At 43.3% G+C, this 21,462-nt stretch overlaps 1 protein-coding gene and 1 long non-coding RNA gene across 3 annotated transcripts in view; one reads left to right on the forward strand and one right to left on the reverse strand.

The window, feature by feature from the left end:
- The window catches only part of GMDS (GDP-mannose 4,6-dehydratase), a 369,384-nt gene that overhangs the window by 64,283 nt on the left and 283,639 nt on the right, over positions 1-21,462 (reverse strand). The gene's annotated exons all lie outside the window — the stretch shown is intronic.
- The window catches only part of LOC143845160 (uncharacterized), a 38,248-nt gene continuing 19,241 nt past the window's right edge, over positions 2,456-21,462 (forward strand). Inside the window, exon 1 of the long non-coding RNA XR_013234298.1 lies at positions 2,456-2,689. This is a non-coding gene — a long non-coding RNA (uncharacterized LOC143845160). The remainder of the gene's footprint in view (positions 2,690-21,462) is intronic.

Genomic DNA, 21,462 nt, shown 5'->3' on the forward strand with positions numbered 1-21,462 from the left:
TCTGCCAGAGCTTGCCAGCGTTTCTTGGCCGCCATGGTTACCCTTACAGAACGTCTTCTGCTGCTGGTCAGCGTTCCGGCCACCCGTTCTCGGTACTCCGCGATAGCATACGTCCGACGCGACAAGGCGGTATTCATGCGCTGGACCACCGCGAGCATGTAAGCCAGCAATTGAAAAATAAGCCTCTCCATTGCAACGTTGACCTGTGCTGCGGGCAGTAGGCTACGCAAACAAAAGAGTGAGGCCGACCGCGTGTCTGCCCAGGTGCATATAAGCAGGTAACCTGTGGGCGTGTACTGTGGGCGGGGATTAACCAATCAAACATGTCAATGCATCTGGTTCCTAGAAAACAATAGAAAACACGTTCCAAGGGCGCCAATGATTGGACGATAACGCGTTGCTACGGGGTTTCCTGGGTTTTTTAAAAAAAAAGGGAACCCCGACAAGTCCGGCTTTAGGGTCGAGGTCAAAGGTGTGCCTGCAGTTTGATTGACGGGCACGGGAGGCCAGAAGCGCTAAAAAGGGACCTCCTTTGTAGCGATAAGACGGAGAACCGGAAGCCTGTGGGTTACGAAAGTGGCGAGAAGTGAAAGTGCCAAATTCCGCAAAAACCGCAGCTGTGCGTTACGGGCACGGCTAGTTACATTTCGCTACTTGAAGTAGCGCTTTCACAAACGGCAACCAAATAGCAACTTTGAGCTCTGTGCGAAATGGCCCTTAGTGTAGGTAGCATTTGGTCCCCAATACGCATTTCCTGAAACGTACTGCTCCCCATAAAAGATGCGGTGATCTAAGCAGGGGTCCTCAAGAGGAGTTCACATAGTCTCATAGGAGCCATACATGATTTGGACCCCTCCTCCCCCTGCAAAATCCCCCTTCAGGATTCTATAAACTCTGATGGATTTTGCCACTCCCCCAATGCTCCCCTTTTTTCTTCCCTTTTCATTTCCGATTCACTCTCATCATCCTGCGTCTTCTGGAGCTTATGTGGTTGTCCTCATACTTTTTCTGAATTATTTCAGTTCATTCACAAGCTCTGACTTTTCTCCATACTTGGGAACCCCCAAGTGTGAGACCCTCACCTAGTCTGTGGATAGGCAGTTTTTGCTATGTTTGTAATTTGCACCCATTTCACATTAGATGCAATAACAAACTGGGCGTGTGTGTAGATCAGGGGTAGTCAAACTGGGGCCCTCCAGATGTCCATGGACTACATCTGGAGGGCTGCAGTTTGACTACCCCTGGTGTAGATTCAAGTGGGTAGCCGTGTTGGTCTGAAGTAGCACAATAAAAATAAAGTCCAATAGCTCCTTTAAGACCAACAAAGTTTTATTCAAGGCATAAACCTTCGAGTGCAGGCACTCTTCCTCAAACTAAATGAACAATTTGGATATTATGACACAGTTTACTAATTTGTCATAATTTGCTTTTGACATATCTCTACAGTTATGATAGTTGTTCATTTAGTCTGGGGAAGAGTGCTTGCACTCAAAAGCTCACACCTTGAATAAATCTTTGTTGGTCTTAAAGGTGCCACTGGACTCTATTTTTGTGGTGCATTTGTGTGTGTGATTTTTTGGGAAATTCTCCCTTTTCCGTTAATTTTCTTCAGAAAACACTTAGGGTCAAGAGCAGCCTGAATTCCTTACCCCCCTTCCTTTTTTAAAATTGACTGTCGACTGCTTTTTAACACTCCAAATTCAATCCGCATGCTAATTTGCCACCAGGCTACTTTAGACATTCCTGGTTTTTAATTTACAAATAACTTTTTCAGCATACTCAGTGAATCGTCCCATTATGCAGAGACTCCTATCTTGTCTGTGGGTGGTCATGTTTTGTTGCCCTACTGATAAGCATCAATCAGCAGGTTGGTAATTAAAAGGAACAAAGATAATGAAACACATCAGTGAATCAATGCCCTAATGAGGTTTTGAAATTTTAATCCGCTAGTTGCAACAATTTTTAAAATTAGCTCACAACCCTAATCTTTACAGTCTTTCTCAAACTGTACCTTGGGGCGTTGCAAAGGCATGTCCTAAACTTTACAGAAATCATAGGATTCAGCTCAAATATATAGAAGGATAAGGGTCATCTTTTCAGCTAACTGGTTCACCGTCCTGCACGAGGCATGGAGAGAGCTGTGAAGTACCATGCCTAAACCAGCTTCAGAGCTCATTGGAGATGGTCATGCAGGCTGTAAATCCTTGAAATAAAGGCCTACATTTGGGTAAACTCAGCGAGAGCAGAGAGAGCAGAGGACAAATCCTAGAGATATAGCACTATTCGCACAGACATCTGGACCTAACGGTGAAGTTCTGCCACCCATCTGGAAATGAAAGTTGACTTCACTTGGCTGCCACTTTGGAAAGCCAGATTCTACTCAAAACCCTCAAATGGCATCTGCGACTGCTAAAGACTGCAATACAGAGATCCTATCTGCCAAACCAATGGGAATGGAATGCAGACTGGCAGAATTCAACTGCGAAACACATCTTCGTATCTTATTTCAAATTGGACAAAGATCAAAGACAGGCCTATGACCCGACACGATCAGCCATCTTACATTTTTTTCGCTTACACTCATGATAAGTGCACTGCTTTTTTCTTTTTTTTACATAAAAACTGGATGCAAATCGTTGCAAATGATACAGATAAGAAAATGATTAAAATTCAACTGCAAGAAAGAAAGGTAAGATGTAGCAGTATAAGAGGTTGGTCCAAATCTCATGTAATGTAGAGCAGGGGTAGTCAACCTGTGGTCCTCCAGATGTTCATGGACTACAATTCCCATGAGCCCCCTGTCAGCATGCTGGCAGGGGCTCATGGGAATTGTAGTCCATGAACATCTGGAGGACCACAGGTTGACTACCCATGATGTAGAGGATTAAAAATTTGCATCCATTCAAAGTTTTTCTGTTTTAAATAATCAAGCTACTTCCTCATCTCTTCCACCTCAATGTTGTCCCGATGTATTCTCAATAGCTTAATCTGCTTCGCTAATTTTCTTCTTTGTTGATGTTGCCTCTCTGCCTGCTATACCTTTTCTTTCATCTCCTCCAATCTTTTTTCTTTTCCTTGCCGTTGTATTTCAACGCATAAGTATACCCCTCATGAATGCTTTGCTGGCGTCCCATACCTTGGCCAAAGGTACATCTGAAGTGATATTCAACTGGAAAAACTCTCGTAAACACAAGCACCTGCTGTTTGCCAGAGGGGGTGAAACATGCCAGTTCCCAAAAAAGACTTTTTTTGTCAAGTGGTAAAGAACTCAAAGGAGTCAAGTGAGACTAGAAAAGCAGTACAGCAAGACCGAGTATAACGCTGTCTCCCGTTGGCATGTCCCTGAGCCATGTCCCTGCTGAATTGCAACTGCTTTTATCATTAATCTTGCAAGAGATCCTGATCACGCATCTTCCACAGACGCATTTAGCTGGGCCCTCGGTTAATTCTTTCAAATGATTCAAGTCCCTAATGTCAGGATGTTTCCTAGTATGGTAGAATATCTCCTCAGTCACTTGCAAAGCAATATACAGAGCTTGGTGTAGTGGTTAGGAGTGCAGACTTCTAATCTGGCATGTCGGGTTCGATTCTGCACTCCCCCACATGCAGCCAGCTGGGTGACCTTGGGCTCGCCTTGGCACTGAGAAAGCTGTTCTGACTGAGCAGGAATATCAGGGCTCTCTCAGCCTCACCCACCTCACAGGGTGTCTGTTGTGGGGAGAGGAATGGGAAGGCGACTATAAGCCACTTTGAGACTCCTTCAGCTAGAGAAAAGCAGCATATAAGAACCAACTCTTCTTTTTCTCCTTCAGTGATATCAAGACTCTCTCAGGCTCACCTATCACTCAGGGTGTCTGTTGTGGGGAGAGGAAAGGGAAGGTGACTGTAAGCTGCTTTGAGACTCCTTTTGTTAGAGAAAAGCGGCATATAAGAACCAACTCTTCTTCTTCTAGTTTGTTTTCTACTCTTTGTCTCATTCCCTTTACCTGTTGTGATTTACTGGAGCAGAAGCTTTATTGCTGGGAAACACAACAGCTAAGGCCCCCCCCCTACAAATACTCCTTCCCACAACACCTCAGTCTGGAATTAGATTCAAGTACAATTCTGTAACTGTTGCTGCTGCTAATTAGCGATGCGGTTTTAATGGTCAAGGGCAGGGGTAGTCAAACTGCGGCCTTCCAGATGTCCATGGACTACAATTCCTATGAATTCACTGGCAGGGGCTCATGGGAATTGTAGTCCATGGACATCTGGAGGGTCGCAGTTTGACCACCGCTGGTCAAGGGTTTTAAAATGCTTTAAACTCTTATTAACTTTTAATTGTATTATTTAACGTTATACACCACCCTGAACCGGCTTTGCCAGAAGAGTGGTGTATATAAACAAACAAATAAAATAAATAAAATATTTATATTAATGAATCATATTGGGAAGCATTTATGTACCATGCCATGAAGTCATTCACAGGCTAGGGACTTGAAATGCTTCATCTTTATTGCTAAATACAGACAGTGTGATAACTTGTTTTGTTCAAAAGGGGGAATCCTTCTGCCAAACATTTACCCAAAAATATGCATCCAGAAAAATGCATCCAGATGACAGTCTGTATCTGTGTCTTTTAGTCAGCTTTTCTATTAACACAAGTGGGAAATGAAGGGCCACGCCAATGGGAGCACAGAGATGAAGGAAAGATAGTGGTGCCGGGGGAAGAAAATTTTGTTCCAATTTGGGTTTATGAATGTATTGATGATGATGAAATAAGATATTCTTTCTCTTGGAGCCTAAATGCTGAGGTACAAAACACAGCAGTTAAAACCAAGTGATTGAATTAAGGTATCATTACAAAAGAGTCAGATATAAATTCAACAATATTTTAGGGATACATGTTCTCAAGTTAATTAGAAGAATAGTTTTTTATATCCTGCTTTGTACTACCCGAAAGAATCTCAGCGGCTTCCAATCACCTCCCCTTCCTCTCCCCAAAACAGACACCCTGTAAGGTGGGTGTGGCTTAGAGAGCTCTGAGAGAACTGTGACTGGCACAAGGTCACCCAGCTTTCTTCATGTAGAGGAGGAATGGGGAACCTAACCCATTTCTCCACAAAATGGCTCTCTATTAATGTATCTTCTGCAGAAACCAGGACTATCTATCTATCTATCTATCTATCTATCTATCTATCTATCTATCTATCTATCTATCTATCTATCTATCTATCTATCTATCTATCTATCTATCTATCTATCTATCTATCTATCTATCTATTTGCATGCTGCTCTCCCTTAAGGCTCAGGGCAGTTCACATGGAACAAAAACAAGAACAATACATCACACTCAGTGACTATATCGAATGAAAGGCCACAGTAATAATAATAATAATAATAATAATAATAATAATAATAATAATAAGAGAAAATAACGTTCTAGCAGAGTAAACAATCTAACAGGCAGTTCAGGCATATGGGTTCAAAGGAGGGAATTTCGGGGGTCCAGTAAGTGTCATTTAGTATTCAGTATTGTCTCTTTTATTTGTCTAGGTTTTTTCAGACCACAGGCAACTTTATATATTGAAAGCTTTACAGGATCATAAGTATCTAGGGTTGCCTCCTGGCCCCTGGAGGGAGGTAGAGGAGTAAGGTTCTAGATTTAGGTTGGAGATTTGGGAAAGGAGCCCCTGGAGATTTCGGGATGGAGCCTTGGGAGGAGAGAAATCTAAGTTGGGTAGAATGCCATAGAATCCAAAAAGCATCTATTTTCTCCAGGGGAGCTGATCGCTGTAGTTCCAGAGGATTCCTGGGTCTTACCTGGAGGCTGGCATCCCTACAAGAGTCAAATGCATACACATACAGATTTCCATACCCTTCCATGTTAGGCCCCCAAAGAGTTATGCCTGGAATAGAGACCCCCTGAAGGAGCATTTCATTTTATGGGTGAGATTTTTACCAGTTGGTGTAGTGGTTAGGAGTGCAGACTTCTAATCTGTAGCCAGCTGGGTGACCTTGGACTCGCCACGGCACTGATTAAACTGTTCTGACCGAGCAGTGATATCAGGGCTATCTCAGCCTCACCCACCTCACATGGTACAACATGATATGTTTTCATGTATAATCCTTCCTAGTAAAGATTCTCTCTTTTAAGCCTCAAAGCGCTGTGAGTCTGAATCTGTGCCTCATCCACAAATGTAACTAATAACTGTACACTATTAAAATGTTCTGTTACTCCGTAGCTCTGTTTCTCTGAAGGGACTCAAGACCGAGTCAAGTAAAAAAGTCCCAACACTTTCTGAACTGGAGAAATTATACTATGCCACTGACAGCCTTAGTCGGACTTGACTTGTATTAATCTTGGGCACCACAGTTCAAGAACACTCCTGGCAGATATCTGGCAGTTATGCACTGGACACCGGCTGCTGGGTACAGAACGTTCTATTTCGGGCCAGGACGTAAGACTAGTTAGAAAAAAATAGTCCCCTTTTAAAAGCCATGTAATTGGTGCAGTTGCAGGAGGGTTGCAACAGTTTCAGTTGAATTACTCAGGAGCAGGGGGTTTCACCACTGCATCTCAGGAAGAGGATCCACAAACCAATTATAGTTGAACCCTTAAGTAATTTATCAGAGCCCAGTGAAATATACAGGCAAGTAAATGTACCTATAATCACAGTTTTAGATCCACTCACCATAGAGAAGTCATGCCAGCTCAGGTTAACAACGGTTAAAGTATTCTAGTAGTTCAAAGTGCAACACTGATTATTATCTTGGTAAAACTAAGGGATTAAAACTACCAGACTACAGCCACCTAGCCCAGAATGGGGTTTTATTCAGACTAATGTAACCCGCCATGAGCCACTGGGAATGGCGGGCAATAAATATAATAATAATAATAATAATAATAATAATAATAATAATAATAATAATAATAATAATAATAATACCCACAACAGACAGTATTATCCTACCATTGAGTATACATTTTAATATATCATCAAATTTCCATCTAAACATCCGGAAGAAGTTCCTGAGAGTTAGAGCGGTTTCTCAGTGGAACAGGCTTCCTCGGGAGGTGGTGGGTTCTCCATCTTTGGGAATTTTTAAACAGAAGCTAGATAGCCATCTGACGGAGAGGCTGATTCTGTGAAGGCTTAAGGGGGTGGCAGGTTACAGTGGATGAGCGATAGGGTTGTGTGTGTCCTGCACAGTGCAGGGGGTTGGACTAGATGCCCCATGAGGTCCCTTCCAACTCTATTATTCTATGACTCTATGACTCTATATCCCTGAAATTATATTAAATTAAATTTATACTTTCATGGGATGGAGAATGTTTTAATTTTGGCACCACCAATCCAATCTTTCATTTCCATTGAGTTTTCCCATAGATTATCACATATTTTCAGATTTTTAAAAACCTTTTATCACTTGCTATTTTAGAGGAATGCGATACATAAATTTAAACATGTCGGCCATAGTGTTCAACACTTCTAATGATATATTACCTTCATATTACTGAAGTCCCTGAGGAAGTTTGGCAGACATCTTTCCATCATCAAGGCATCATTACCGTGTTTCAAACTTTAATCTTAAGTGCCTAAGAGCTTCATAGAATCATAGAATCATAGAATCATAGAGTTGGAAGGGGCCATACAGGCCATCTAGTCCAACCCCCTGCTCAACGCAGGATTAACCCTAAGCATCCTAAAGCATCCAAGAAAAGTGTGTATCCAACCTTTGCTTGAAGATTTCCAGTGAGGGGGCGCTCACCACCTCCTTAGGCAGCCTATTCCACTGCTGAACTACTCTGACTGTGAAAAACTTTTTCCTGATATCTAGCCTATATCGTTGTACTTGAAGTTTAAACCCATTACTGCGTGTCCTTTCCTCTGCAGCCAGCAGAAACAGCATCCTGCCCTCCTCCAAGTGACAACCTTTCAAATACTTAAAGAGGGCTATCATGTCCCCTCTCAACCTCCTTTTCTCCAGGCTGAACATTCCCAAGTCCCTCAACCTATCTTCATAGGGCTTGGTCCCTTGGCCCCAGATCATCTTCGTCGCTCTCCTCTGTACCCTTTCAATTTTATCGATGTCCTTCTTGAAGTGAGGCCTCCAGAACTGCACACAGTACTCCAGGTGTGGTCTGACCAGTGCCGTATACAATGGAACTATGACATCTTGTGATTTTGATGTGATGCCTCTGTTGATACAGCCCAAAATGGCATTTGCCTTTTTTACCGCTGCATCACACTGCCTGCTCATGTTTAGTTTACAATCCACAAGTACCCCAAGGTCTCGTTCACACACAGTGTTACCTAGAAGCGTATCCCCCATCCAGTAGGCATGCTTTTCATTTTTCTGACCCAGATGCAGAACTTTACACTTATCTTTATTGAATTGCATCTTGTTCTCATTTGCCCATTTTTCCATTGTGTTCAGATCTCGTTGAACTCTGTCTCTATCTTCCGGAGTATTTGCCAGTCCTCCCAATTTGGTGTCATCTGCAAACTTGATGAGTAGTCCCTCCACCCCCTCATCTAGATCATTAATAAATATGTTAAAAAGTACCGGGCCGAGCACCGAACCCTGAGGTACCCCGCTACTCACCTCTCTCCAGTCTGATGAAACACCATTGACAACAACTCTTTGAGTGCGGTTCTCTAACCAATTCCCTATCCACTTAACTATCTGAAAATCCAGATTGCAGTCCTTCAACTTATCCATCAGAACATCATGGGGAACCTTGTCAAAAGCTTTACTAAAATCCAAGTAAATGACATCAACCAAATTTCCCCGATCCAGCAAACCTGTTACTTGGTCAAAAAAGGAAACTAGGTTGGTCTGGCAGGACCTGTTGGAGACAAATCCATGCTGACTTCCTTGGATCACCAAATTGTCCTCCAGATGTTTGCAGATCGCTCCCTTTAATATCTGCTCCATTATCTTCCCCACAACAGAGGTCAGACTCACTGGTCTGTAGTTTCCCGGGTCATCTTTCCTCCCTTTTTTGAAGATCGGAATAACGTTTGCTCTTTTCCAGTCCTCCGGGACATCTCCAGTCCTTAAAGAGGTTCCGAAGATGATGGACAAGGGCTGTGCAAGTTCTCTGGAAAGTTCTTTGAGTACTCTCGGGTGCATTGTTTTCACGCTTCTTAATTCACACTCTTATCATTATTAGGAATGGGGGAAAAAAAACCCTCCTGGATTACCTTAACTGGCCCGTGTTACATCAGGCTTGGTGGTATGCCTTTTGTTTTCCAAAACGAGATTTCTCGTTTCATGTTAACGTCTTGTTTATATAACCCGAATGCTTTTGTAATGTGGTGAAAGATCACAATAAAAGTAACTTGCAAATCAGATCCTGTTAAGAAATAAAAGGCTTCCTGAAGTATACTAAACATTTCAAAAAACAGACATCCTTGTACGAACACACTGTTAATCCTTAGATTTGGAATTAAAGTCTGCTTGTGCCCTGAATGATGAGATAATATTGGCTTCCGTTCAATGAGTAGGATCCTCCAGGTCTGCTCCACGAATAGTAGTGGCTTCCTTCAGCACAGGGAGCCTTCCTTCCCCTGCTACAGAGGAGTAGAAGAAACCACCACTGGTAGCAGAATGGATCTGCAGGGTCCAGCCTGCAATTGCTTAGCATGCCTTTGCACCCCGAAGAGCCTTGCTTTCGGCCAATTCCAGCTTACTGGTGGTCCCTGACTCCAAGAAGTGTGATTGGTCTCAACCAGAGCCAGGGCCTTCTTAGCCTTGGCGCTGGCCTGATAGAACAAATTGCCACCAGAAGTTCAGGACCTGTCGTAACTATCTAGCTTCCAAAGGGCCTGTAAAGTGACCCTTTTCCGTCAGGCACGTGGCTAAGGTCAAAATAAGCCAAAAAAAAAAATAGAGAGGTGGGTTAGAAATAAATATCTACCATACACCATGTTTTGTAAGAATTAGGGATGAATTTATGGCTTCAGAATGAAAGACCACCAAGAAGAGCCCCCCCCAAAAAAACCACTTTCTAATGAGCTGATCCTTATATTTGCAGTTTTGCACCCAAAGCTTGTACAGCTAGGGACGCGGTCTCCCTGTATAAAGAAGGTGGTTGCAACTTGAAAAGAGGAGAGCTGCCATATCAGTTTAGAGATGCTGTTTTCTTCAACTTCTCCAGTATTTTTAGCTTCCCAGATGACACTAGGAAAAGTTAGGGAATGGGGGACCTGAAGTCAGAAAGAGACAAAGGGGTCAAAAAGCAAGACACGGGATACAGAAGAGAAAACAACAGGGAAGAGCAGAATAAGAAAAGGAAAGAAATACTGCACTGCTAATCACATGTCAGACCTGGGTCCCTTTTCAACTATAAAAGCATCCCAGATCTGATGAGACTGGGCTAGCCTGGTCAATGGTCAGAGAAGTTTTTTGTTCATGCGTGCAAAGGAGAAGAATAAAACAGAAAAAACAACAACTTGTATCTATCATTCTGTGTCACGTATTTATGTTGCCATTCCTCCAATGAACTCCCGTGGCATACATAGTTTTTCTATCTTACCTCAGTACAGGTTAGTTGAAAGAGAGGAATTGATCCAAAACAATATGGTCATTAAATGTCATTTAAAACAGATCATAAAATAAAACTTAAAACTATATTACTTTGGAGCATCGGATTTTTATGGTGGCGGCGGACAACTTAGCTAGCTAAAATGTTACCAGGGTGTGTGTGTGTGTGTCTTGTCACTTAGTAGCCTCTTTGCTCGATTGACGTCCTGATGTTTTGGAAACTTTTAAATGAGCGGTTCCATCAAATTGCCCCGAATGTCTGCATAAACGGGACAGTGGAACAGTATATGCTCTCTCGCTTCAATCTGGCCACTCCCACAAAAACACTGTCTCAGTGTGAGGGGATGTGATTACAGAGACCCTCTACTAGAGCTGAGGGCAAGACTAAGCATCATGCAAGGGTCAATGCCCTTCTTTGTATATTTATTAGTAGCTGAGACAGATAAGTGGCAGGGGCCAGAACATCTCTCGTTTTAACTGGAGCCAAAAAGGCTGGAGATTTACTCAGGTCCAGTTGACGGTCCGATTGTCCTGTATCCGCTGCTTAACTAATGATGCCTCTGGATCACGAGCTAATTTAGATAGATGTACTGAGTGCATCCCACTGACGTAACTCTCTTGCTGGAGCCACCGTCAATCAGAGAGTTACGTCGGAATGGGTGTGTTTTTGGGTGAATGTTCAGGCCCTGCGCCCAAACCAGTTATCTAGACTGGCAGTCTGTTCAGTTTTGCTGCAGCCCTGGATTTTGATGGCTACAAGGCTTATATTTCCATGAAAGGTACAACATGAATTTATGGCACCGCTTGTGCCTTGACAGAGCCAGGTTTTATGGTAATTGCTGCTTCGACACCACTCCCAACACAAGAAGCCTACCCTAGTCAGTTGTGAGTCATGACTCCGGCTAGTCAGCCAAATGAGGTGCTGACAAGAGGATTGTCAAGTTGTCTGCATGAGGCTGCTCATACAGAAGGCACAGGTAACTGTGTGTGTGTGTGAAGTGTCATTAAGCTGCTTCCATGGCAACCCTACAAATTAATGTTCCCCAAAACATCCTATCAACAGGCTTGCTCAAGTCCTGCTGGAAGCTGTGGCTTCCTTGATTGAGTCCATCCATCTGTTGGGTCTTCTTTTCCTGCTGCCTTATGCTTTTCCTAGCATGATTGTCTTTTCCAGGGACTCTTGTCTTTGGCTTTCTTGGGGGGGGGGAAGCATCATCTGGGCATGAAACTGGGGTGGGCAGGTAGTTGTGAGTTTCCTGCATTGTACACAGGGTTGGACTGGATGACCCTGGAGGTCTCTTCCAACTCCATGATTCTATGCGTCTATGACCAAACTAGGATAGCCTCAGTCCACAGCAGGGATGATTTTCCCATGTAGAACATGTAGCATCTGCTATGGAGCCACTTCCAGAGGCTCTGTGCATTGCCTTCCCCTCAATGGATCAGGGCAGTAGCCTCTAGGGTCATGGGATTTGGAATCCAAAGCAGCTGTTCCCACCCGTAGCAGCCAGCGCTGCAGCGCAGCGCTGGCTACTACAAGTAGGAACGGCCACTTTGTATGCCACATCGCACAACCTTAGTAGCCTCTCTTCTCCCCCCCTTTTCCTCTTTAAGGACACTTGGAGTGAAATCCCTTATCACTGTGGGGACCCCTGTCCATTGCTCCCACTGAATTTGTACCCCGCTAGGACCACACAAATCCCTAAACTGACTCTTGTGGAATTTGCTCCTGGAAGAGCTAAGGGCCCTGTTGTAGTTGTCAGCTTTCCGCAGGGCTTGCAAGATGGAGCTCTTCCACCAGGCATATGGTTGAGGCCAGAGCGGTACCTGGTGTTGCCATCTGAGGGTCTCTAAGTTGAGGCCAACTAGGTTCCTCGCTCCCAGGTAGAGAGAGAGTTTGACCCATGCTGAACGGGGGAATGGGCTGATATTTTATTATATTATTATCTTATTATGTTATTATGTTATTATCCCATTAAGTTTTAGGGGGTATTTTATGGTATTTTATTGTATTTTATTGATCTTGTAAACTGTCGCGAGACATTCAAGAACAGCGGTATATAAATATAAATAAATAAATAAATAAATTGATGATTCCACAGTGACATAGTATTTGATGAATCAAAACAACAATAGATCATGGGTTGGCCCTTTGTGACAGCTGGTGCTGGGCTCTATACTAGCGATCCCCAACCTGTGGGCCGCGGACCACATGTGGTCCGTCGACTAATTGGAGGTGGGCCGCGAAGGACGCCTTCTCCCCCCCCTCGGCCCTTTACTTCATCAATGATCCGGCAGGCGCACATGTGCAGGCTCACAGCTCCGTGCCTACGCTCGCTGGCATGCCAACAGCTGTGCCTCCCTCCCCTGCCCCAGCCACCCTGCCTCCCTGAGTAGAAGCGCCGCCTCGGCTTCCCCGCTCCCCCGGAGTCCCTGCGCTTAGGAGCGCTCACTTGATTGCCAACGGCAATCCCCCCTCCCACCTGGCCTCAGTAAAATTGTCAAGCGTTGAGAGCTCCCCGGTGATTAAAAGGTTGGGGACCACTGCTCTATACCATTAATGGAATCTCTGCTTCTCCGAGGACAACTTTGAATATATAGACTGATGTTTCTTCATTTCTTCAAGGTCCCTCTCGTGACTCCAAGCATCTCAGTTTCTTATTTAATTCAGAGCAGAATCCAAGACACAAGGATTAAGCAGAAACAAAGTTCTGAGGTAGTTGGCCATAGTGGCTTTTAACAAGTATGGCGATGCCTTCATTGTGGAAACAAACGCCTTTTCCTACAACAGAGCCCAAAGACAATAGGCATGAATCCTAGAAGTCTGCTTCATAAATTTCAGGCAATGAAAGTGAGATTAAAATGCATGCTCTTCCATTAAAGCAAAGGTGGCCGAAATCATGGTCACTGCAGAAGAAAACTGTACACAAAGGAGACCTCCCCCCCCCCGCGCTTTCATTCTCACCTTATTTTTAGAAATATCCCTTCGTTGGAAAGTGACGTTCTAAAATAGGAGCTCTGCAAAATGTTAGTTACTTTAAAAAGGATCAGTTCAGGAGGATGATGTTTTGGTACTTAGTGACGCATATTACATCACTTGTGGCCACCTATATTGTTTGTATATCCTAAAAGAAGCAGGAAAGTGAAAAAGATACTCATCACGGAGTCTGCATGGCAGAATCTAGTTTCCTAGGCTCAGCTGGTGCTCAATGCTGACTCCAGCAATAACTGTCTCCCACTGAGATGAGCAATCTTACAAACCAGTCTTATCTTGGTGAATGTACATTTTAGATTCCTGTGTAGAATCTCTCTGTCAAGAGAGAGACATAAACTTCTGCTTTCTCTGTGTGCAGGCATGCGTGCATGTATTATATATATTTATATTTATAAAATATATATTTTATGTGTTTATATATAAAATACAGACATAGATACTCGGCTGCTTATATTTAGAAATTTATCTATAGTAAATAAATACTTCTAGTGAAATATTTATCTGTGAGTGCCCTGGAGGGACGGACCAGATCCAATGGGATGAAATTAATTCAAAAGAGATTCCGTCTAAACATTCAGAAGTTCCTTAGAGCAGTTTCTCAGTGGAACAGGCTTCCTTGGGAGGTGGTGGGTTCTCCATCTTTGGAAATGTTTAAACAGAGACTGGATAGCCATCTGACGGAGAGGCTGATTCTGTGAAGATTCAAGGGGGTGGCAGGTTACAGTGGATGAGCAATTGGGATGTGAGTCTCTTGCACAGTGCAGAGGGCTGGACTAGATGACCCAGGAGTTCCATTCCAACTCTAGGATTCTATGATTGAGTCAGAACAGTGAAGTAAACTGGATTTTCCCTTTATTATCCATTGGTGGTCTTCATTAGCAGACTACTCTACGGAAGAGGTCTTATGTATGAGCACCAAAGGGCAATTTTCAAACCCTCAGGAGGGGAACCCTGAACCCCACCGATTTTCTTTCTGTTACTCCAGTAAAAAAACAACTTTCTATTTATCCTTTGTTGACCCTTACAATTCTGTTTCTCTCCCTTCACTTCTGATACCACACAGGTGAGGAAGCAGCCCTGACAAGAATCATTATAATCTAATCTACAACAAACAGCCAGGAGAAATGCACAGGTTGATTCCACATGGAGGGCCTCCACCTTCAGTAATGAGTCAGATGCTTCCCCCCCCCCCCACATGAGGCCATTCTACTTTCCTGTTACAACGGTGAACGGCTTACTTTGCCCCCCTTAAAAACTCTTCTTTTTATAAACCAGAAGTTTCTATCTTTCCCAGCATGGCTTTGTTGGGACAATCATCTGCTCCTGGTGTGAAAGGGAAACCATGGCTAACAGGGGTGAAAACAAAAACAACAGATTATTCCTCACCATCTGAACTCTCTGCAGCAAGGATGCACTAAACACCCCTTGCACTGTCAACAGGACCATCATGGAAAATACCCCTTGTTTGGAATGATCCATAATGGTGATTTTCCATAGACTTTACCCTACAAGTAATAGGCCAGAGGTCTAAATGCAAACATGACTGCTTAAAACAGGGGGGAAAAAGAAAAGAAAACAGACAACAGATGTTCTCCCCAATGCACTAGCAGGAGTGGTTTAAGGATAAATGGGGCCCATAGCACCAGAGCCAGTGTAAAGGTTCACAGGACCCTAGCAGATTACAACTGTGGTAGGAGCAACCAGACTGGGGGCAGAGGTGGCCCCCACAGTGGAAAAGGATATCACTCTAAGTGTCTTTAAAGAGAATAAAAGGGGGAAGGAGAGAGGCAATGGCCTTGATCCAGTGGGTGGAGGCACCATGTGGGGCCCCTGGAAGCATGGGGCCCATAGCATATGCTACATATGCTCTATGGATAAACCGGCCCTGCACACTAGTTTTTTCTGAGTGTGCTTGAGCACAAAGTAGAAAATCTACTCTCCCCAAGCCTAAAAGTCTACAGCATTTTGAAATGTAAGAACTACTATAACATAGATGGATGCAAAACCCCAGGATGGTTAGACATAAACAGCTCAGGATTTTTAAGCAAAGCAAAATAGCATATCATTAGAAACCTTGTGCAAAAAAAAAAAAAACCTATCTGCTCTGTGCTCTATAAAGATGTTGTCAATGGCTATTCATAAACTAAACACTGCGTGGGTACAATTTAGATTATAAAAGGTAACCATCTATTCTGAGAAAACTCAGACAAAATCTTCGTAAATACTGCCAAGTGTGTAAGAGAAAAAAAAGGATTTAAATTTTAAAGGAAAGTCCAATTCTCTTAAAATAGAAGTTTTGCTCTATGTTCCCTCAAAATATTTCCATCACATATTTTTAAAACAAATAATCTTTTTGTTGAATATGTTTAGTCTTGATCTCAGCTTTGCTTTTCATTTCTCAGTACTAGTAAAAGGATAAGATAAGAGGAGTTCTATCAAGTCCTGCAGCTTCTCTGCAATGGTGGCCAACCAGATGCCTCTTGGAACCCCACAAGCAGGGCTTGAAGGTTAAGATCCCTCTGCTGGCCTCTTGGCGAACAACATTCACAAGCATACTGCCCTATTTAAGGTGGCTCCTAGCTGTTGGTGGTTCCATCATGACTTCTAGCTGTTGAAAGCCAGCCTGATACCAGTTTCAAAGCCCAACTCTGAAATGGAAGCTTGCTGAGTGATCTTGAGCCCGTCTTCGCTTTAAGGACTTCTCCTTCTCCTTCTGAAGCCATATCCGCTTTCTGACAGTGTGTCCCATATATTATGCATTTATAAAAGGTGATTTCTTTTGTCTGTCTGTAGTTTTCTGTCAATCTATGTCATTCAATGTACCTGATCTCTAGTATTACAAGAGACAAAGAGAAAGAAAACAAGGTTGCAATTAACTGTTGTTCATCAAATGGTCTTCTGTGCAAACTCATGTTGAACCATACTTGCACAGGCCTGCCGTGGAGATTTACTTATGAAAGCTCTCTAGAACATTTGGAACATTTGGTCCCTCCCCTTCCTGCCCAGCTGACAGATTATAGGTGAGGGCTCCTTCCCGCAGTCCCTTCTTGCCACTGTGTAAGGACGTCAAATGCTCAAGGATACCACAGCAGGGAAAGGAGGGAGGTATGTGTCCCTGTACAGAAGTCCATTCAATTAACAATAGAGTAACAGTATAAAGAAGCTTTCCTTTGTACTATTGTAAACACCTTATAAGCTTCCTACAGATATATTGTCTAGATTTACTTAAAATTTATAAAATATATGTTGTGATGAAAATGTGGCATTTATGCTGTGCAAAAATTGGAAAGTCTTCAAACAACTGTTAATTTATGATGGCCAAACTTAAAAAGTTACAGTTGTTCCAGAATCCTGCTCTGAAAGAGAAAAACAGATCACAGTTTGTTACAGGTCCTAGACATCATAAGGAATTATGGTTTATTGACGGCTTCCTTGTTTGCAATGTTAGTACTGCATGCAGCAACAAGACAAAGGGAGTGTGCAAGGATTTGGCTCATTCTCTTTAGAGAGAATAGGGGGTGGGCTTGGTGACACTTGAATGTAGCCATTCAGTTCTGCCCTTCACATGTGCTATCACTGCTCATTTCAATGGCTGGAAAAAATGTCCCTGCCTTCGACTTGGCAATCTTTGTAATAATCTTCAGGCAAATGTTCTCACAGAATGAGCAAATTGGACGTTTTTAAGCCTCAAGTCATTCATTTGACATGCCAAGGTCAGAGGCTGCGTTAGGAGGGATACTGAATCATATTTAAAATTCCTATGAAAGACAGAAAGGAGATAAATTACAAACATTATTAACCCACTGAAATGCAGAAGGAATACTCAGAGGAGAGTGACCTGGGGGCAGAAATGTTTCTGGTTGGTACACAGTGGCCTTGTGCATCACGACTGGTGGATATTTAATTCACCAAAGAATAGAAGGCCTAATTCAGTGTAGCTTTGTGGCAAGGGCGGACCTCTCTCTTCAGATATTAACTAGCTTCCAAGTGGCCCTTAAGGAGCTTTACAGAGAAGTCTGTTAAACTGATACTCTTCGAAGCAGCAGAGGCTCCCATAAATGTCTCCAGCTGATTTTGTCTCGATGAGCCTCAGTGGTGGAAATCTGAGCCCACTGTGGTATTTAGGATATTAACTAGAGAAGAGGAGCAGGACTCCAAGGAGAGGCAGGAAACTTATCTGTTGAGGGGAGGTGTGGGGGGGGGGAAGCTGTCAAATGGATGTCTCCTACAGCAGTGAATCAGGCAAACGAAAGAATGTTGAAAGCTATGAGGAGAAGTGGCAATATAAAGTTTGCTAAACTACGCCTTAGGAAATAATGATTCTATTTTTATCTCTTTTCTTTTTCGTTGCTACTTAATACTTTCATTCTTTGACCTTTGCAGCTACAGTCCTAAAGTGGGGAGGTTTAGGATAATTACCATCTTCTAAATTTACTTTATTGACATGGAAAGTGGCTCACACACATACTTTAGGCAAACCCTCCCTTGGGTATGCATCACCGGGGTCATAGGAAGGTATTTTAGAATGGTCTTTTTCTTCCGCTTTCTGGATTGCATGACTCTGTTTCACTATTGTGGGTGAGGCATCTGGGAGGGTTGGACAAGCCCTATCAATATATCTAATTCTCAACATGGTCAGATCTGTAGATTTGAGGACTGTAGTAATTAATAGACAATACAGATATTTCTAGGCCAAGGCTGAAGAAAAATCTGAAATCTAAAAAGAAACCCCAAAAACCATTGGGGGAGGGGGTAGCCATGCAAATAACAGAAGGAGCATCTGTAATTCTGAGGAATGAATACTCTCAGTGGCCATTGCTAGGCAATAACAGCATTATTGGCAGTTTTCAAGCCTTGGCTTCTGTCAGTAAATGGAAATGGAAGGTGAGTGGAGTCCTTTCCAGGGCTGTTTTAGAGCCAGGCCAGCAGCATCCACCAGGCAACTTGTCCAGCATTGGCTGCTTGTTGCTCAAAAGCAGTCATGAATGGCAGTGTACTGTAGTGGTTAGAGTTTCAGACTAGGATATGAAAGACCCAGCTTCAAATCCCTATTCTGCAATTGAGCTCCCAGGATTATCTTGGGCCAGTCACATACTGTAAGTCTAACTTACATCATAGAGTTGTTGTGAAGAAAAAATGGAGACGAGGAGAATGATATAAGCTGTCTTGGTCCCCCACTGTGGGGAAAGGCAAGTAAAGTAAGTTAATTATAACTGAAATTGTGGGGCAGATAAAAGTTTGTTGGGTTAGGGGGAAGGAATGACAGAAGGAAGCAGGGGGATACAGGTTACGGGCGATTCCAGGAGATTTGAAAGACAGCAAGAAGGGGAATGGGCAGGTAGCATGGTGAGGAGAACAGTGGGCAGGCTAAACAGAGGGATGTGGGCAGACAGAGCAACTCACAGTAAGTGAATGAGTGGGAAGAATGACATAGATAGTGGTGAGCAGCAGAGGGGATTTAGATATAAGGATTGATCCAGGCATGGCAGAATTCAGGCATGGCAATTACTTAGTTCTTCAGTGATTACCTGGGAGGGGGAGGGAGAAGAGGGTGCAGTGGAAGGAGTCCACTCACAAGCCTTAGAGCAGGGGTAGTTAACCTGTGGTTCTCCAGATGTCCATGGACTACATTTCCCATGAGCATTTGCAAATGCTGGCAGGGGCTCATGGGAATTGTAGTCCATGGACATCTGGAAGACCACAGGTTGACCACCCCTGTCTTAGAGGACATGTTAAAGCACCTATGACTCTTTGATTCCATCCTTGGAATGAACTCCCCCCCTCCAAAATCTGCCCCAGTTCATAACTCCTGAAAACTGTTGATAATGCCAAAAAGGTTACTATCTCAATACATTTAAAAAAAAATGACAACCCCCCCCCCCCCCCCACACACATACACACAAACTAAGCTATGTTAATTTGCTCCTCTTGAGGATCCAAATCTGCCAGGAACACTATCGTCTATCACCTTTCAGCGACATCTATTTACATGCTGCTAATCACATATTAGTAATTCAATTTGGGCCGATGACTGACATGTAACGTCAGCCAACCATCATTTAAAGTCAAACCAGCTCCTCTAAAATACCTGCATAAAACCCCCTCTCACCCCTGTAAGTCGATCCTGAGAACAATATTTGCCACTTAGTGGCAGACATAATGTTATAGATGTTAAGATTTTCAAGATTTATAGGGTGTGAGGGGGATTCCTTAAAACTGACGCATCCTCTCCCTTGGGCACTGTCAAATCCTGAGTTGGACTGGAATGCTGATATGACTTCTTCCTGTACTGGAGGCAGTCAGAAGCTATAAGGTTCTGCTGAAAAGAGGACTAAGATGCATTGCCAAGAAAGCCTGTTTTCTTATGGAGAAATGACACTCTTAAAATTCCCTTTTTGTGTGTGTCAAAGAACTTTCAGTTTGTACATTTTTAAATGCTCAGGCAGGCACCAGTTGGTTGGGGTTTTTTTTTTGCAATGAGGAGGCAGCTGTCCGAAAGGTAACACGCAGTCTCCCAGAAAAAAAAGTACAGTCAAGCCAGACGAGCAAAACCCTCAGCTGCACAGGAAATGGATGCTGGCATACCAAAATAAGGTTGATTTCCTCAGGATATCATTATCTCAAGGAAAAGTTTCATATGGCATATTCTCTCCAAAATTATAAACTATTTCGTTTCGTGCTACTCGATGTGGGCAACGTGCTTGAGAGGGCAAAAAAAAAAAAAAAAAAAGGTGAAAGGAGAAACAAGAAAAAGGAATGAGAAATGTATCTTGGCAAAGTCTAATGCAGGGGTAGTCAAACTGCGGCCCTCCAGATGTCCATGGACTACAATTCCCAGGAGCCCCTGCCAGCATTCGCTGGCAGGGGCTCCTGGGAATTGTAGTCCATGGACATCTGGAGGGCCGCAGTTTGACTACCCCTGGTGTAGATTCAAGTGGGTAGCCGTGTTGGTCTGAAGTAGCACAATAAAAATAAAGTCCAATAGCTCCTTTAAGACCAACAAAGATTTATTCAAGACATAAACCTTCAAGTGCAGGCACTCTTCCTCAAACTAAATGAACAATTTGGATATTATGACACAGTTTACTAATTTGTCATAATTTGCTTTTGACATATCTCTATTCGCTGGCAGAGGCTCCTGGGAATTGTAGTCCATGAACATCTGGAGGGCCGCAGTTTGACTACCCCTGGTCTAACGCATGAGCAGATGTCACAATTTTTGTCTGTAGGGTTCTTAGGACTTTTTGGGATCACCAGCCTGCGTTCCCATAGGGAAAGTAAAGCGAAAGGCAACTGCTTCATTCTACCTCACCCTTCCTTTGAAGAAAAGTGCCCTGTCTGGGAGAAAGTTAATTAGTCTCCATGATAATTTGGCGCAAAGATAGTACAAATCAGGCAGGAACTCTTTTTGTGGGTTACAGCTGCTGTCTTTCGCACTTCGGGTTATTATCCAACGAAGATTTATTTCTTAACTCTACTGGAATCTAGCCTGCATGTGCACAGACAATTTGAGGTGTTAGGTGACATGCGTGCACTAAATCACAGCTCTTTCTATGCCATGTTGCATGTGCACATAAATTCCTTCTACAGCTAGAAAATTTTCTCCACGGCAGGCCTCAACAGGCGCACTCCCACTGGGTGCCTGCACAGAAGACCAAAGACGAACAATAAATTCACAATTAATTTTTGTTTTAAATGATGAGCTGAGAAGTCTGTAAGAACAAGCCTCTGACAAATTTCAGCTGAGTTGCGACATGGGCACGTCCTCCTTCGGGGGCCCCAAACCCGTTGAGCCTGTGGGTACTTCTGGAATTTTCACGGACCACAAAACAGATGCCACCAAGGGTAATTACTACGTATTTGGAGGCCACAGAACAAACATCATATTATTATTTTAGACCCCATTCCGCTCCCTCTTGGGAGCACCACTTGTG

The sequence above is a fragment of the Paroedura picta genome, chromosome 9, assembly GCF_049243985.1.
Source record: "Paroedura picta isolate Pp20150507F chromosome 9, Ppicta_v3.0, whole genome shotgun sequence".
Lineage (NCBI taxonomy): Eukaryota > Metazoa > Chordata > Lepidosauria > Squamata > Gekkonidae > Paroedura > Paroedura picta.